The sequence below is a fragment of the Miniopterus natalensis genome, chromosome 2 (genome assembly GCF_054644295.1).
Source record: "Miniopterus natalensis isolate mMinNat1 chromosome 2, mMinNat1.hap1, whole genome shotgun sequence".
In the NCBI taxonomy this organism is placed as follows: Eukaryota; Metazoa; Chordata; class Mammalia; order Chiroptera; family Miniopteridae; genus Miniopterus; species Miniopterus natalensis.
Window position 1 is genome coordinate 136,739,460 of NC_142082.1, and position 17,831 is coordinate 136,757,290.

At 37.0% G+C, this 17,831-nt stretch overlaps 1 protein-coding gene across 8 annotated transcripts in view; it reads left to right on the forward strand.

Annotated features, from left to right (window-relative positions):
• Positions 1–17,831, forward strand: part of R3HDM2 (R3H domain containing 2) — a 141,795-nt gene that overhangs the window by 32,602 nt on the left and 91,362 nt on the right. For 7 of the 8 annotated variants that reach the window (XM_087814594.1, XM_087814596.1, XM_087814599.1 and 4 more), the window contains exon 2: positions 4,378–4,440. The gene's annotated coding sequence lies outside the window, so the exon portion shown is untranslated. Of the gene's footprint in view, positions 1–4,372; positions 4,441–17,831 lie in introns of all 8 variants that reach the window. The other variant, XM_087814601.1, reaches the window with a different exon arrangement.

Here is a 17,831-nt window from a genome sequence, read left to right on the forward strand (position 1 = left end):
TTCACATTACAACAAAGCTTACTTGGTTAGAAGGATGTCTTCTGTGATGGTGTAGCCAAGGACCAGGTATTTTCAGGTCCTGACTTTGCAACTATTTTCCAAATACCATACTAAACCAAACATCTGTTAATGTTGAAGAGATTAATTTTTTCAAGTGATTTCGATCTTTTTGTTTAAATCCTTTTTAATAAAAAAATTGGTAATTGCCAAGAGCAAACACTCTAGTCCTTTTATGGGCTTTGTTCCTAACCCCTCTATGCCTTGGTAGTCACCCAGAGTTACTAACATGGGCCTGAAATGACTACTTTTTTCCCCCTAGGTGCTCAGTGAAGTCAGGAAAGGAAAGGCTTCATAGCAGGAAAAGTTGTGTGGATTGCAGTTATCTTGAACAGACAGCGTTTTTTTATATATGTGAAATAAACAAGAATCTTGTACAGGGTGCAGATGTCACTGACCTGTCAGCCCATCAGGATGAATCAGCTGAAGTCCTAGATGAGGCAACAATGTCAGCACAATGAGCCTCTTGCCCTGAGTTTATTGGTCCTCTCATTAAGGTAGCTGTCATAGCCCTTATTTTAGAGCAAAGTCAGAGTCGTTGTTCAAGATTCAGCTGACTTTCAGCATTATTTATTTTGGAGAGGGAAGGTCACTTTCAGTTTAGGAGCAACATTGGAAGTGATATGTGCCTGTTTTTCAGATTACAGCCATATTGGTGTGCCCAAGTGTTAGAGTTGTTAAGATCTTTAAAACTTGTCTCCAGGTGTAGAGGCTATTCTGTTTCTCCAAGTAGGTTTAATTAATTGTCTTGGGTCTCATCCAAGTAGATTCGTTAACTGTGGTTTCTATTGCCCAAACCAGTGATAATTTTTTTAAATAATCACCCAAGGATATGTTTAGAGAGAGGAAGAGGAGAGAGAGAGAGAAACATACATGTGAGAGAGAAACATTAATCAGTTGCCTCCTGATTGGGGATCAAACCCACAACCTAGGTATGTGCCCTGACCAGAAATTGAACCCGCAATCTTTTGGTGTATGGATGATGCTCCAACCAATTTAGCCACCCATCTAGGGCCCAAACCAGTGATAATTTGATAGGAATAAGAACTCAGAGGTGGTATTTTATTGCAAAAGATGGATGTTGGATGCTAAATGCATCTGATTAGAAGACTAGGACAGAGTATGTGTTTTTCTGGGGACAGGGTCATTATTAAGGCTTTATAGAATGCACCATTAGTCATATAGCTTAACTGAGTCTTTGTATTCCTGTGAAATTATCTTAAAGGCATTTGGAGTGCTTCATAGAACTCTTATAATCCCTGATTCTTTGACAGGGTTTTGCAGCTTGGGTCAGTTTAGCCTAGTTGTTCTGGGCTGTGAGGCACTACTCTGCAATCAATGCTGGTAGCCAGATCTTTGGGAATTGCTACTGCCTGAGAACATTGGATTTGGGCCCCATAGGCCCAGAGAACAGTGTTGCCAGATACAATTGCCATCTTATTTTCTGAGTGCAAATTTTACCTTCAGAGAGAGGAAGGGAGCTTTCGGAGAATACAAGGCAGATTGTTAGAATGAAGAAGAGAACACAGGGTTTTGACAGCTTGGCCATCTTATTGACTGTACAAATAAGTTTGTAAAAACTTTTAAAAATCTAAAACCTAAGTTAGGTTTTCAAAGGTATTACCTAGTTTTGTAAATGACTCAATTAGAGAACTGTTTTCAGTGCTTCTTATGTGTCAGACACTATTTGGCATTGGAGGTATAGATAATGAACAAAACACACAAGATTTCTGCCCTCAAAGAGCTTGAATTCTTGTTTGAAAAGATAAACTATTTTCAAATAAATAATAAATACAGCGTAATAAGTGCTATGAAGAAAATAGAAGTGGTGATGTGATTGAGAGTAAAGGAAAGGGGATTTTCCTTACTTCAGATTGGGTGGTCAGGGAACACCTCTTTGTAGTGACATATGTATTATTACTTAAGGGGAGGCAGACCCTTCCTTTCCTTGATAGGAGAGGCATATTCTGGACAGAGGAACAACAAATACAAAGGCCTTGTGGGAAGTATTTGGTTAGGTTTGTTCAAGAATAGTTAGTGGTCACGTTTTGTAGGACTCTAGACCTTGCTTGGGATGATGGAAAGCCGTTGGTGGGAGGAAGCTTGTTGAGCAAGAAAGCTAAATGATCTGATTTACACTTAATTTTTTTAATTAAAAGTTTTTTATTGATTGATTTGAGAGAGAGAAAAAATGTCGATTTGGTTTTCCATTTATTTATGCATTCATTGGTTGCTTCTTGTATGTGTCTTAATCAGGAATGGAACCTGCAACCTTGGTGTAGCAGGATGATGCTCTAACCATGGACTGATTTATATTTTAAAAAGATCACTCATTCTTCTTTGGGGAAAACAGATAAAAGTGCCCAGAGTGGAAGTGGAGAGATTAGTTAAGAGGGTATTACTCCTGGCCAGGCGTGGCTCAGCGGTTGAGCATCGACCTAGGATCTCAATTCCAGGTCAGGGCACATGCAGGGTTTGCGGGCTCCATCCCCAGTCGGGGGCGTGCAGGAGGCAGGTGTTTCTGTCTCTCTCCCTCTCCCTTCCTGAAATCAATAAAGATATATAGATTTTTTTTTTTTTTTTTTTTAAAAAGAATCTATTGCATTTTAAGAAACTGCAAGCTATATGGGGTTATGGAGAATGGACAGCAGAAAGGAATTGAACTTCTATCAGAAAGTATACCACTTTTAATTTTGGTAAGACTACATAGGGCAAGAAAACCATTACAGCAATAAGTACTAGTGTGTGGTTTGAATGATGTTGCTCTTGACTCTTTGACTCAGAGTTGGGGAGTGAGCTCTTGGTGTGGCAAGGATCTCAGTGTGAACCTACTCTGCCCACTTAAAAATCAGACAAGTCTGGGCATGGTTTGAGGGCCTGTGGGGAAAAGCAACTAGTAATTTCTTTGCATAGAGGAAAACAAGGCATTTATGTCCTGGGGAGGAAATTCACTATGCAAGGCAGTGTTTCAGAACCAAGGTTGGTGGTGAAAGGGGAAGGACCCGTAGCCTCTGGCCATGCTTCCCAACCCTAACCAAACTACCACACTTCTATAATCCCCAAACCCTGAGGTGCAGGGGCTGTAAAGAAACTAGAAGAGCCCAGCCAGTGTTGCTAAGTGGTTGAGCCTCGACCTATGAACCAGGAGGTCAGGGTTCACTTCCAGGTCAGGGCACATGCCCGGGTTGTGGGCTCCATCCCCAGAAGGGGGTGTGCAGGAGGTACCCAATCAATGAGTCTCTCTCATCATTGCTGTTTCTAGCTCTCTCCCCCTCCCCTTTCCTCTCTCTGAAATCAATAAAAATATATTAAAAAAAAGAAAAACTAGAGCTTTTTCATAGAAATCTTAGTATGATATTGGGAAGACAGCTGTTGGTGATTTGATTGCGGGATAGTGTTATGAAACAAAATGATGAGTTAGGGATACTCCTCACTTCAGCATAGAACACAGTGGGGCTTAGGTATTTTGTGGATTTCCAAGAACACAGACTGGCTTGGACATATTAAGGGTTCTAGTGGTGGCACCCAGCACTTAGGGTTTTTAAAGAGGATTAAGCAACAGCCAACCCTCAGTGCTGTAAGAGCAATAATAAATATTACAGTTGAGGTGGGGAGATGTTAAATTATGTGTTTACAATAATTATTTATACAGTAAACCCTCCATTTTGCGGACCTCAATTTAATGGACTTTGGATTTAATGGACAAAATTTCCAGTCCATAATACATACAGAAAACTTTTTTGTGAAATTAAGCTTTTCATACATAATTTAATTACACAAACGTGTCTACCTTAGTAAAAACAGGTAAACTAATTTGTCAATTTTTAAACATATTCATTGAGAAAACCTGCTTAATTATATAACAGACTTTCAGCTTTAACGGACACACCCTCACCCGAATTAATTATATCGAGGTTTTACTGTACTCAAGAAAATTGTGTCTCTGGCCTCTCTACTTTTGCTTCTCACCTACTAAGAGAGATTCAAGATCTGCTAGCCCAGTTTCTGAACTTGTGTAAAAGGATAATGTGTAAAAAAAAACAACTGAAGAATTTCAAGGAATAAGACTGGATGATTAATTTATATTAAAAAGTTGAGAACTGCTTATAAGAAGGGGATCAATAGAGGAGAAAGAGCTAAGTGAGCAGTGAATTGAGCGACGGGGTGGATATAGAGGGCTCAGGGCAGATGTAGAGTTAATAGAAACATTGTGAGGAAAAGGAATTGTGAAAGACAGCCTTTTATTTTCTTTGACAGTCTCAACATACTAAGATTTAAATTGCTTTTAACTTCCCCTTTTTTTTTTTTTTTTGAGGTTAGACTTGTTTCTTATAAGTGATGCCATTCCAGCACTGGACTCATGGAGGCTGAACATTTATTCAGGTAATGAATAGGTAGCATTTACTTTTTACATACTAGACAACAAACTAAGTGTTATACCTGTATTCTTATTTAATCCTCACACAACCTCATGAGATTGGAAGTGTTATTGTACTCATTTAATGAAGTTGAGACTTAGAGACTATATGAAGATTGAGTTCAGCTGAATTAAAACAAAAAGGCTACTGCTGTAGTCAAAGTGAGGGACAATGGTAACTTGGGTTAGATGATGTCATTCCTCACCTGTCATAAATATTACGAATATGAAATGGTTATGATTGACTGAACTTCATTCCCATTTCCATAACTATTTCCTACTAGTAAAATACATCATACTGTTTGATTGTCTTTAAAACAGTGGACATACATTTGGGTAAAGAAAATTTCAGCTTAGGGTTTTAACTATAAGGCTTTTCTAACTTTTTAGAAAGTAGATACAGTTTTTTGAAATAGTTTAAATTTATTCGAATAAATATCTACAAAAGGTAAAATATCTGTAACTGGGGAATTCTTAAGAGGTGATTAATGTAGATAGTAGGAGTCTTTTTTGTTGATTTCGTCACACTTGAGATACTGTTGGCACACATTTTTAGCTTTTAAGAATCCTATTAGAGTTTCTTATAAGAGCTTTCTTGGTGTATCTAAATGCTTATTTACAGATCACATTAATTGTATTACTTGCCAGAATTGGGAGGGTTCTAGCACTATGACTAAAGATCAGTCAAAAAAGACTGAAATTATAATGTAGATTAATGGAAGTATTTTTAAGTTTAAAAAAATTCAGATGTATCTGCCACTTTGAGTGTTTCTCCATTTTTAATCTTGCCAAGTGTTGTCTCTATAACAAGGTAAAGTAAAACTGCTTTTATTACTACCTTATCAGTTATTGAATGGCCAGCAGGAGTACATTGCCCTAGTTTTCCTTTTCCATCTTTTTTTTTTTTTAAAAAGCTTAATTGAGCTCTAATTGACATACAGTAAACTGTATATATTAAAAATGTACAATTTTTAAGTTTTGACATGTGTTCACCCATGATACTATCACCACAGTCAAGATAATGAGCATATTTATCAGCCCTACAAATTTCCTTATTCCCATATATAATCTGTCCCTCAACCTCTGTGGTCTCTAGGCAACCACTGATCAACTTTCTGTAACTATAGAATAATTTCCATTGAGTAGAATTTTATATAAATGGAATTGTAAAGTGTATGCTCTCACATTTATTTATTTCTGGTTTGGCTTTTCCCCTCCACTAAGCATAATTATTTTGAGATTCATGTACGCTGTTGCATGTGTCAGTAGTTCATTCCTTTTTATTGCTGAGTAGCAATCTGTTGTATAACTATAACACTGTTTATCCATTCACTTGTTTATGTACATTTGGGTTGTTTTCAGTTTTCAGCAACTACAAATAAAGCTATGCTATGAATATTTGTGTACAAATCTTTGTATGGACATACACTTTTCCCCTCCAAATTAATTTTTTAATTTGAGGTAAAATTCATATAATATACAACCAACAATTTTAAAGTCTACAATTAAGTGGTATTTAATATGTTTACAATGCTATGCAACCATTATCTCTCTAGTTTTACAACTTATCATTGCACAAACCATCCCATATCCATTAAGTAATCACCCCCCATTTCTCTTCTCCCCTTGGTAATCTTTAATCTACTTTCTGTCTCTGGATTTGCCTAATCTGGATATATCATATAAAAAGGAGTAAGACAATATGTGACCTTTTGTGTCTGGCTTCTTCCATTTAGCATAATGTTTTCAAGGTTCATCCAAATTGTATCATGTATCAGCACTTTGTTCCTTTTTATGGATAATAGTCTATTGTGTGGATATGTTACATTTTGTTTATCCATTCATCAGTTGGTAGACATCTGGATTGTTTCCACTTTTTGGGTACTGTGAATAACGCTGCTATGAACATTTATGCACAGGTTTTTGTGTAGACATATGTTTTCATTTCTCTTGGGTATATACCTAGGAGTGTAGTTGCTGTATCATATTGTAACTCTGTTTAACTTTTTGAGGAACTGTCAGACTGCTTCCAAAGTGGCTGTGCTATTTTACATGACCACTACCAATGTATGAGGGTTCGAATTTGTCTGTCCTCATCAAACATCTTATTGTCTGTCTGTCTGTTCTAGCCATCCTAGTGGGTGTGTCATTTCTAAGTAGTATCTCATTATGGTTTTGATGTACATTTCCCTGATGACTATTGATGTTGAGTGTCTTTTCATGTACTGTTTAGCCATTTGTATATCTGTTATTGAGTACTGTATATTTAAGTCCTTTGCCTTTTAAAAACTGGATAACTTTTTATTATTGAATCATAAGAGTTCTTTATTCTGGATAAAAGTTTCTTATCCGATATATGATTTGCAAATATTTTTTCTCATTTTTTTGAGTTGTCTTTTCACTTCCTTGATGGTATTGTTTACAGGCAAAAGTTTAAAATTTGATGAAATCTACCTATTTTTTCTTTTGTTGTTTATGCTTTTAGTGTGTCTCAGAAGGTTTCACCTAACCCAAAGTCACAGAGATTTATTTCAGAGTTTTCTTTTAAGAGTTTTATCTCTTACATTTAAATCTGTGATTTGAGTTAATTTTTGTGTGTGATATGAGGTATGGCTTGAATTTTATTCTTTAAAGTGTAGGTATCCACTTGTCCTATCACCATCTTTTGAAACCACTGTCCTTGGCCTATTTGATTGTCTTGGCACCCTTGTCGAAAATTAGTTTACCATAAATGTAAGGGTTTATTTTTGGGCATTCATTTCTGTTCTACTACAACACTATTTTGATTACTGTAGCTTTGTGTATGTAAGTTGAAATCAGGAAATGTGAGTCTTCCAATTTTATTCTTCTTTTTCAACGTTATGTTGTTTATTCTAGGTCCCTTGCATTCCATGTGAATTTTACACTAGTCTGTCAATTTTTCTGCAAAAAAGCCATCTAGGATTTTGATAGCAATTGCATTGAATCTTTAGATCAGTTTTGGGAGTATTACCGTCTTAGTAACAGTAAGTCTTCCATTCCATGAATATGGGGTATCTTCCCCCTTATTTAGATCTTTAATTTGTCAGTAATAGTTTGTAATTTTCAGTATACAAGTCTGACACTTTTTTTTTTAACCATACACCATACACTTCTTTTATTAAATTTATACCTAAGTATTTTATTATTTTTGTTACTGTTGTAAATGAAGTTTTTTTCTCTTTTTTTTTTTTTATATGTATCTTTATTGATTTCAGAGAGGAAGGGAGGGGGAGAGAGAGAGAGAAACATCAGTGATGAGTCATTATTGATTGGCTACCTCCTGCTCACCTCCAACTGGAGATTGAGCCCGTAACCCATGCATATGCCCTGACTGGGAATTGAACCGCAATCTCCTGGATCTTAGGTCAGTGCTCAACCACTGAGCCACGTCTGGGCGAGCTAAATGAAGCTTTTTCTTAATTTAATATTTGGACTGTTCATTGCTTGTGTATAGAAATACAGTCAATTTTTGTATATTGATCTTGTATCTTTCAACCTTGCTGAACTTATTTATTAGTTTTTATTGGGTTCCCTAGGATTTTCTAGATATGGTTTTACAGTGGCAAAACTGTACATCCTTGTCTGGTTACTAATCTTAGGGTGAATGTACTCAGTCTTTCACCATTAAGTATGATGTTATTTACTGGGTTTTGTAGATTCCCTTTATGAAGTTGAGTTATTTCCTTAGTGATTGCCCTGGAGATTACAGTTAACATGTTAATTTATAACAACGTAGTTCAGTTAATATTAACTCAATTACAGTAGTATACATAACAATTACAATAGTATACAAAACATTGTATTTGTATAGCTCTGTTCCCTCTCCCCTCTTTTGTGCTGTTATTATCATATAAATTTCATCTTTATACATGTGTGCCCATCAACACAGATTTATAATTTTAGCTTTATGCAGTTGTCTTTTAAATCAGAAGGAAACAGAGTTACAAACAAAAAGTACATTTATACTGTCTTTTACACTTACCTGTGTAGTTACATTTACCAGTACTTTTTATTTCTTTGTTTGGATTTGAGTTACTACCTAGTGTCCTTTTATTTTAGTCTGAGTGACTATAGTATTTCTTATAGTCTAGGTCTGCTAGCAATAAGTTTTCTCATTTTTATGTGGGAATGTCATAATTTCTCCTTTTAAAAAAATATTTTTTAAATTTTCAAATTCTCATCTGAGGATATGTTCCTTTCTTACTGATTTTTAGAAGGTGGGGGAAGGAGACAGAGAGACAGAGAGAGAGAAACTGATATGAGAGAGAAACATCGATCGGTTGCCTCCCCTATGTGCCCCGATCTGGGATTGAACCCACAACCCAGGCATGTGCCCTCACCAAAAATTCAACCCACAACCCTCTGGTGCATGGGATGATGCTCCAACCAAGTGAACCACCCAGCTAGGGCTCCTTTGGTTTTAAAGGATATTTTTACTGGGTATAGAATTTTTGGTTGACAGTCTTTTTCTTTTAGCACTTTGAATATATCTTCCTTCTGCCTTCTGGCCTCCATGGTTTCTGAGGAGCTTCTTGGATTTGCAGATTTAGTATTTTTAATCAAATTTGAGAAATTTTGGCCATTATTTTAGTAAATATTCTTTTTTCCCTTTTTCATCCTCTTATGGGACTCTCATTATGAATTTGTTGATATACTTGATGGTGCCCCACAGGTCTCTGAGGCTTTAATAATTTTTCTTTATTTTTTCCTTTTGTTCCACAGACTGGATAATCTTAATTGACCTAGCTTCAAGCGTGTTGATTCTTTCTTCTGTCTGCTCGGATATTGTATCACACCCCTCTACTGATGTTTTTCATTTCCCTTATTATTTTTCCAACTCCAAAATTTCTATTTGGTTCCTTTTTATAATTTCTATCTATTAATATTCTTTTTTTTGGTGACACATTATTCTGATACTTTTCCTTTAATTCTTTAGTTATGGTTTCCTTTCCTTTTTCCTTTTTTGATCTTATTTAAGGTGCCTGATTTAAAGTAATAAGTCCAATGTCTGGGATTCCTGAGTGAGTTTCTATTGATTGCCATTTTTCCTGTAACAGGCCATATATTATGCTTCAAGATAGCATTATACTACTTTATGTGTAGTGTAACAACTTTACAATAATATACTTGTTTCTTCCATCCTGATTCTTGCCCTGTTCTAGTCATACATTTTACTTGTATATATAAATTGTATAATATATTTTAAGTTATTCTTACTTTGAATAGTTGATCATTTAAACCAATATATTTAAATAATGAGCAAAAAAAAGTTTTTATATTTACCCAATTGTTATCATTTCTGGTGCTCTTCATTTCTTTGTATAGACCCATATTTCTATTTGTTATATTCATTAAGCCTGAAGGACTAGTACAGGTCTGCTGCTGATGCATTCTTTCAGTTTTTGTATGTCTGAAAAATCTTTATTTTGCCTTTATTTTTGAAAGATATTTTCCAAGTATAGAATTCTTGGATGATAGTTTTTCATTCAGTCTTTTAAGATATTACTCCATTGTCTGTTTGTTAATCCTTACCCAAGGGTATTTTTTCCATTGCTTTTCAGAGAGAGAGTAGAAGATGTGGGGGGGACATCGATGTGAGAGAGGTACATTGATTGGTTGCCTCCCTCACATACCCTGACAGGGACCAGGGATTGAACCTGCAATCCAGGAACGATGCTCTAACCACTGAGCCAAACTGGCCACTGACCTGCTGTTTATCCCTTCCAATGTATTCTTTATTTCTACTCTGTCATTCTTAGTGTCCTTCATAGTTTCCATATCTTTTCTCATACTGTTGAGCATCCTTAAAATCATTATTCCAAAGTCTGTATCTGATAGATTGCTTATCTCCATTTCATTTAGCTCTTCTTCTGGATAATTCTCTTGTTCTTCATTTGGGACTTGTGGGTTTTTTTTTTGTCTTCCTCATTTTGGCTGCCTGTTTGGGTTTGTTTCTATGTATTAGGGAGATCTGCTGGGACTCCCAGTCTTTTTGGAGGGTCTCTGGTGCATGCTATTGTCAGACACTGTTTGTGACTGGCCTTGAGTACCCTACTTGGAGCTATCGGCAACCCACAGCTTGTGGCTCCCTGTGCTGGGGCTGGGTGCATTTTGAAAGGACCAAGATGTGCACCAAGGTCTGCTTTTCTAGCCCCAGGTCCAGAAGCAGAACAGGCAAAGACTCAAAGCACCCAGAGGTCTGCCTCTGCCTGCAGGCTGATTTTTCTGCTTAATGAGCCTTAAGCGGTAGACCACAGCAAAATGTAAACTCCACAGGGTGGCACAAGAGGTTTTCCAACAGGGTGGGGCAATTGCTTCATCCCCCTCCCCCAGGCAAAAGCTGCCTGGATGGTAAAGATCTGCCTGAGAAATATGCCCTCTACAGTGTGGGGAAATGACTCAGCACAGGAATCCAGATGGCTACCCTCCGAGCTCTATCCCCGGAGCCAGCATCCCCAGATTTTTCTCACACAGCTCTAGTCCACTCTGCCCTCCCTCTTCTGGAGCCCAAAGCGAGTGGCTGCATGTGAAATTTTGTGTGTTGGCCCTTTAAGAGGGTACCTGCATTACTGGTTGTCTCTCCCTGGCAGACAGAAACCCTGCTGCTTTTCACAGTCAGTTGTTACTTGGGTACCTTTCTCAGTTCTGGTGCTCTGGGCTGGGGAACCCAGCTTGGGGTTTAGACTCTAGAGTTCTCAGTAGGAATCCCCCACAGCTGAGATATCCCTAGGGAGCTTCAGCTGGTGCCTGTGGGAGCCCAGCCAGCCCTCTCTCACCTCCGTACTTCCTACCAGTCTCTGTGTGGTCTCCACTTTACATACTTGGATATAAGGGTTCTCTCCAGCTAGTCTTCAGTTGGTTATTCAGGATCGTTTTTCTATATTTTAGTTGTAATTCCAGTTTGGTCCTGGGAGAGTGTCAGTGTAGCTTCAATCTGCCACCATCTTGGAATCTCTCATACTATAGCTTTCTTTATGCAATACCTGCAGTTCTGATAAAGCATACATCTGTGTTAGTAATATTACTGTGATTTGGGGTTCACACTATGTCCCTGGCACTGTTCTAAGCCCTTTATATATATATTATCTCATTTAATCTTACCACAGCCTTCCAGAAAAAGAACTACTATTATTCCATTTTATAGATGAGGAAACTGAGGTTTAGAGAGATTAAGTAACTTTTCTCAAGTCCTCCAGCTGGTAAATATGGAATCTAGGTCTGTTTCTTCACTTCTCTATTTGGCTAAATACTATTTGTCCATCCCTAATTTTCCTCCTTCTGGAAGCCCTTTTTCTGGTATGATTTAGATACCTGCTCCCTCTATTCCCATTTAACCTTTGAGCAGCTGTAGTTATATTATACATTATAATTTACTTGTTTGTCTCCTGCACCATTGATGTTCCTGGTAGGTGCAGAGAGAGAACTTCATTCTACTTGCACACAAGTATTAGATTGCATCCCAGAATATTTGTCTCTAAGAGGAAAATGCATATTGATGTCACTCTGGGCCTACTTATTCTGTTCATTCTATACAAGCAGATCCCTCAGTCTTGGAGCCATAAAATAAATAATAGTATTTCTATATTCTTCCAAGTTTTAAAACTAGTGAACTCATTCTTGCTGTTTACTTTAGAGAAGATTAAATAACTACAAAAATAATAGCTGACATTTAAATGGCTTTCCATGTGTCTAAGCATTTTACCTGTATATTAACTCATTTAACCTTTACATCCCCATGAGATAGTTAGAATTATGTTTCTTTTACAGATAAGAAAGGCACTAAAAGATTAAGTCACTTTTCCAAGATCACACAGCTTATGGGTGCCAAGCTGGAAATCAAATATCTAAAGTCTATACTGTACAGAATACTGATCTTCTTACTCAGGATACCATAATTATATCCTTTGCTAGGGTAAAGGTGAGTTAGGATTAGGGAGAATCATATGGTACAACTCTGGTGTGGTGATCTTTTTTTTTTTTTAAATATATCTTTATTGATTTCAGAGAGAGGAAGGGAGAGGGGGAGAGAGAGAGAGAGAAACATCAATGATGAGAGTCATTGATTGGCTGCCTCCTGCAGGCCGCCGACTGGGGATCAAGCCTGCAACCCGGGCATGTGCCCTTACCAGGAATCGAACCCTGATTGTCTGGATCCTAGGTCGACGCTCAACCGCTGAGCCACGCCTGGCCGGGCTGGTGTGGTGATCTTATAGAAAAAGATGATTTAGTGTAGATTTTGTAAAAATTGAATTTATTGTTTTTTAAAATGTGTTTTCTTCATAAAACAACATGTTTTGGTATAAATGAAAGGATCTTTCATGTTATCTTTATTACAAAATCATTATCACAGTTCTGAGCTTCCAGCTCATTTATTTCCCACATCCCAGTGATAACAGCAACAAAAAGTGCCATATTTTAGTTTATATTTAGGAGATCGATAATCATTTTTCTTCTCCTAGCAAGTTACATTGGTTAACTTCAATTGCCTTTATTAGAGAGATACACCTGAACTTTATCTTTTTAGTGGGATTTATTTGCCCATACCTCCTTTTTGCCCCTACAATCCCTTGAGCATTGCAGTGAATGTTAATTTTGAGAATGCTAATTAGCTTTAGTAATTATAGCTTTGTATATTTAGTCTAGAATAGAATATATTGGAGCTTTGTTGGCTTTTGTTTTTTTTTTTTTTGTAAGGGGCTTTGAATTTTGTTCAGGGAGGAGTTACATTAATCTACGTAAGTCCAATCATAGAATTTAAGGTACTGGGAGTTTATTTTGCCAGTGCCCAATAATATCATACTTATCTTTTGCTGATAGTATCTTGAGGTCACCAAGAGTAGTATTTCTTTAAGATGAATGCCTTATGTTTAGGTGTGTTTCAGAATCAAACCAATATGGAGGATGCAATTTTATTAAAATAAACTTTAAAATAAGTACCCAGGCTAGTTTGGGGATTTATGTGATACAAAAAGCACGTATGCAACGTGTCCCTCTTGTTGACAAACTTTTCATTCTCAGTTATGCAGAATGTGCTGCTGAACTTTTTTCTAGCCATTGTTCTCTCTATCTGAGACTGTCATGTATAATGTTGTCAAGGTTGTTTCAATTTGTTTCAGAATAGATTTGATTCCAAATTTCTTACTTCTGCCACAATATTCTAACCTTTAGTTTGGAACTGAGCATTCATCAGAGAGGTAAATATGTTAAGGAAATTTGAGAACCAAAATATATTTTTGAGAGTATGATGGGATGTAGGTTATAGTTTGTAGACTCGCTTTGAGTTCTTAGGAGTTGATGGGATTGACCTATACAAGCAAGACTCAAGGGGTTAGGGATAAAAGCATGAGAGACATGTAGGAAAGATCCTTTTTGTAACCTGCTATTTTGGATTTCTTTTTACTACATTCCATCATATTTGGCACTTAAAACAAGTGCTTTAGGACAATTTAGTTAATTGAATTTTCCTCTCTGGTAGGATTATGTGTAAAATTACTGAGTATTATTAGTATCCCTGTGCAGGTAGGTAACGAAGTGAAGTTGAAGAAAGCAGAAATGTCCTCATGTTAAAGATATATTCTAATATTTTCATTAATTTCATTTTTAAGGAAACTGTTCTGAAATTAGAAGAAGCAGCTAAGTGAAGTAACCATATATAAATAATTCATTTTCTGGTTATGCCAGGCTTGTTTTCATATTATATTGATGTTGGGGTATCAGGTAACCACTCTATACTTGCTTTTTGTAGTTAACAGTTTATTAACAAATACTTATTTGTTATGCAAGAAACTGAGAGTAAGGGATATGACAATGAAGAGAAAGGATAAATCCCTGCTTTTATAGAACTTACATTTTTTCCAGTTTTATTGAGATATAATTGACATATAGTTCTGTATAAGTTTAAGGTGTACTACATATTGACTTGACACACTTATATTGTGAAATGATTACCACAATAAATTTAGGTAACATTTATCTTTTTTGTAAGCTAGAAAAAGTAGAGCTCAGCCACCATGGCTCAGTGGTTGAGGATCGATCTATGATCCAGGAGATTGCAGTTCAATTCCTGGTCAGGGCACATGCCTGGGTTGCAGGATCGACCCTCAGTAGGGAGCAAGCAGGAGGCAGCTGATCAGTGACTCTCTCATCATTGATGTTTCTGTCTTTCTCCCTTCCTCTTTTTGAAATCAGTAAAGATATATTTTAGCCCAACCAGGCATGGCTCAGCTGTTGAGCATCGACCTAGGACCCAGGAGATCGTGCTTCAATTCCCGGTCAGGGCACATGCCCGGGGTTGTGGGCTCGATCTCCATTCGGGGGTGTGCAGGAGCCATCCAATCAATGATGACTCTCTCATCATTGATGTTTCTATCTCTTCCTCTCCCTTCCTTTTTCTGAAATCAATAAAGATATATTTTAAAAATAAAAAGATATATTTAAAAAAAGAAAAGTAGAGCTTACATTTTAGTAAGAGAAATTATTGTAAGAAAAATAATACCACTAGACCTCCATTTAGTCAATGACAGAAATCCCTATAATGAGACCCATAAATAGCTGTTTTGGTTGTGGTTTCTCTGAATTGGCTCTACTTTTTTGCCCTTATGGTCCTTTTTTTCCCCATACTTGGGAGAGGAGTGATGGCAGAGGAGTGATGGCAGAGCCAATAATAATAGTTTTAGTTGGTCACATATTTGCTGTGCATCAGGCACCTGCAGAATTCTTATTGATTTTTAAAATTCACTTTATTGTTAAGAGTATTACAGATGTCCCCCATTTCCCCTCCTTTGCTCCCCTCTACTCATTCCCCCCACCAGGCCTTCACCTGTCTGTTATATGTGTCCACAGGCTGTGCATATATGCTTATAAGTTCTTTGATTAATCTCTTTCCTCCCGCTTTCTCTCTGAGATCTGTCAGTCTGTTTCATGCTTCCATGTCTGTGGTCCTATCTTGTTCATCAATTTATTTTGTTCCTTAGATTTCACATATAAGTGATATCATGTGATATTTGTCTTTCTCTGACTGGCTTATTTCGCTTAGCATAATTTTCTCCAGGTTCATGCATACTCTCTCAAAGGGTAAGAGATCCTTCTTTTTTACAGCTGCATAGTGTTCGATTGTGTAAATGTTCCACAGCTTTTTTATCCACTCATCTATTGATGGGCACTTGGGCTGTTTCCAGTTCTTAGCTATTGTAATAATGCTGCTATGAACATAGGGGTGTATATATTCTTTCTGATTAGTGTTTCTGGCTGCTTAGGATATATTCCTAGAAGTGGGATCACTGGCCCAAATGGCAGTTCCATTTTAAATTTTTTGAGAAGCCTCCATACTGGTTTCCATAATGGCTGCACCAGTCTACATTCCCACCAGCAGTGTACTAGGGTGCCCTTTTCTCCACACCCTCGCCAGCACTTAGTTTGTTGATTTGTTGATAGTAGCCATTTTGACAGGTGTGAGGTGATACCTCATTGTGGTTTAAATTTGCATCTCTCTGATGATTAGCAACATTGAGCATTATTTCATATGTCTGTTGGCCATCCATATATCCTCTCTGGAGAAGTATCTATTCAGGTCCTTTGCCCATTTTTTAAAATTGGATTGTCTTCCTCTTGTTGAGTTGCATGAGTTCTTTGTATATTTTGGAAATCCTTTATCAAATGTATCATTGGCAAATAGCAAATACATTCTCCCATACCGTGGGTTCCCTCCCTGCAAAATTATTTTGAAAATTATTTCATTGCATTAAAATCCTATGAAGGAGGTTTTAGGTAGCTTATTTTACAGGTCAGTAAAGTGAGACTTACAGAGATGATTACTAATCTGAGATCACGCAGCTGGTATGTGATAGGGCTAGGTAGGCCTGCTCCTAATAATTTTTAGTCTCAAGGCAAGGACAATGAATGGAAGGGAGCACATATTCCATATGTCTAAATATTTAAGTTATAAATCAAGATTTTTAAAAACTTAGAAAAATTTTTCTCCTCCTACATGGACAGGCGTATTTTCATAAAGATCTAGAGGCCAGAATTCTTGGACTCCTCAAACTTCTGAGATAGTATGGGATAGTGCAGGAAGACCCACTAAGTCTAGTCTCCCTCTACACCCCTTTCATCATCTGTTCCTTGTTCACCATTCAGACCATGGAATATGTATAATAGTGGGTATTGTCTATGGGAGGACAGAGTTTGAGAAGAGATCCCCTGAAGGCCCTAGAAATGGGCTTGGGACTACATGAGTAGGGAATTCTGGGCTCCAACATATAGTTGGGGGTGGTAGAATCAGGGGCTTTAGGTAGGTATGTCCCCTTGGTCCCATGAACATCTTGCCCTGAGGGGATAGGTAAGTTAGAAGGGGGTCAGAGTGGATCTCTAAAGTGTGAGACCCAAAAAATGGTTCATTTACCACAACCAAGGGTGGTACTAGTGCCAGAATTCTAACCCAAGTCCATCTGACCATACTGTCTGTTGTCAACAGTAAGAAAGCCTCAATTTACAGAGAGAGAGGGGTGATGGATTACTGTCTGGTAGTAGAGCAGGGATCGAAAACAGCCGGTCCAGTTGTGTTATGCCTGGAGAAGTGCTCTATGTGGACCATGTTTTAAATGAACCAGCCTGTTTCTTCTTTAAAAATACTATTTAATGTTTGCTCTTAGAATCTAGAGAATTTAAAAATTGAAAAAACAAACACCTTCATCTTATTCCAAGTGCATTCTGATCTTTGTGTAGTTTAAATTAAGTGACACAGTTATGAGACAGTCAGTTTTTCTTCTAAAGGTAGGTGAGGCAGAAGCATTTGGATCTATTTGTGTATTGGTCTGTAGTTTATATTGAACAAGAATTTCTTCAGTACTTGTTTGTTTTGCTTAGTTAGAATAAAGCAATACATAAAAGGACCATATTATGGTTTCTTTTATATTTGTATCATACATTATAGGTAGATTAGGCATCATTATGTGGTCCTAAAATTTTCAGTTGTCTGGAATCAATCTGTGGGGAAATGCAATTTTGATGTAGAATGGTATTTCTTCATCATACACATTGTTGAGTTTGTAGAATATATTTGGGTTCTGGTCATTCTTATAATCTTCAGAACATCAGACTTAAGATTGACTGTTGAGCCACATTATTCATCAAATGCCGTACTTGAAGTATTCTTAAGTGGGTTGAAACCTGCACAATCTACATGTTCACGTGATCTTGGACTATCCTCATCTAATTATAAATTCATCAGTTCTGTTAGACTTGGAGTTTAATTCAGATCTGATAAGAACATAATCATGGCTTCTGTCCTGTTTTCAAGCTACCCTTTTTGTTAACAGGTGAGAATCTTGTGTTTGTA